Source organism: Lutra lutra, chromosome 1 (assembly GCF_902655055.1).
Source record: "Lutra lutra chromosome 1, mLutLut1.2, whole genome shotgun sequence".
NCBI classification, from domain to species: domain Eukaryota; kingdom Metazoa; phylum Chordata; class Mammalia; order Carnivora; family Mustelidae; genus Lutra; species Lutra lutra.
In genome coordinates this window covers 127,118,189-127,119,732 of record NC_062278.1, presented here as the reverse complement: position 1 = coordinate 127,119,732, position 1,544 = coordinate 127,118,189, and the positions used below count along the sequence as shown (strand labels likewise).

Sequence of the window (1,544 nt, the reverse complement as noted above, 5' to 3'; positions counted from 1 at the left end):
ACACTTCAGGTCAGAGCTTGGGGACCACTTCCACGGAAAGGACTTCAGTCCTGGTGACATTTCCCTCCTAGAGGCTGCCTTAGGACCATACCCTTTCACTATTTGACTACATTCTAATGACTCCTTTTTGGGTTTTAGCTTTTTTTTTTTTCGGATAATGTTTTATTAAATAACTGATCTGTATTATTGCTGAGGCCACTATGTGCAGACAAAAGAGAGGGAGTTTTATTTCCTGGTCTCTTCCTCCTTGGACAGAGTCTTGATGATTCCTCCTTCCTGGTCTGGAGCCACTCTTCATGGTGCTTGGGAGCCTCCTTGGTCTTAGATCTGTCAGTCTCAACCTTGTCAACCAGAAGCATCAACCTGCGAGCCTTGTCTGCCTTCAGCTTGTGAATGTGTTCCATGAGAATCTGCATGTTTTTGAACATGTTACCCTTCACTCTCAGGGACAGGCTGCGTGATACGTGTGGCAGTCAATCTTTTTAGATTCATGGTATCTTCTGAGCAGCCGGTGCAGAATACTCACCCTCCTCATGCAGGTTACCTTCTCAGGCATTTGAGCATTGGCAGGACCTTTTTTCTTACCAATTCCCATTGGTATCATTGGTGTCCAACCAGATGTTCTTTTTGCCACAAAGGAGGGCACCAGAGGCAAGCCTCTTCTGAGGCCTGAGCATACTCATGGTTGTGGCTGCAGCACCAAAAGGAAAAGTCTTGTGACTTATTTTCTTGTCTCTCCTTACCTTGTGCCTGAGTCTGAAAGTTCTGTGAGAACCATAAATGTATCTATCTTGTTCATAGTTGTATTACCCACTCCTGGGCATGGTACCTGGCACATAGTAGGTACCTAGTACATACATTTTGTTGAAAGAATACATTTTCAGCATCCTTGGTCCTCTTTTTAAAAATTATTCTCTAAATGAGTTCCTTTTTCATTATTAAAGAAAAAATTTTCTTAATTTTTTTTATACTCATTTTTTTTATACTTAAATTCTTCACTGTGTATTTCCTGAGCAAAAGGGCATTCTTTTCATAAAAAGAGTAGTTACCAAACTCAGGACAGTAGCAAAGATTAGCAATCACCTACAGATTTTGATAAAATTTTCCAACTTTCCCATTGATGACCTTTGTAAGCAAGAGGAGAAAATGCTTTTTCCCTTTTTCAGGATTCAATCCCAGATCACAAGTTGCATTTGATTGTCATGTCACTTTAGTGTCCTTTAGAACAATTCTTCAGCTTTTCTTTGTCTTTCATGACAATTTTAAGGGATGTAGGTGTGTTGTTTTGTAGAATCTCCTTCAGTTAGGGTTTGTCTGATGTTTCCTCTGATTACACTTGTGCATTTTCAGCAGGAATCCCATGAAAGTGATGTTGTATCCTTATCAGTGCATTGTATCATGGTGTCTAATTATCCCATTAATAGTGATATTAACTGCAATCATCTGAATAAACTGGTGTCTATCAAGTTTCTCTATCATTAGTCACTTGGAGGAAGATACTTTGAGACTGGATAAATATCTTATTTTTCATTAAATTTTCACCA

The 1,544-nt window shown here is 39.3% G+C and overlaps 1 pseudogene; it reads right to left on the bottom strand.

The window, feature by feature from the left end:
• Nucleotides 1-225: 225 nt before the first annotated feature.
• On the bottom strand, nt 226-708 carry LOC125084184 (60S ribosomal protein L19-like; annotated as a pseudogene).
• Between the last annotated feature and the right edge of the window lie 836 nt (nt 709-1,544).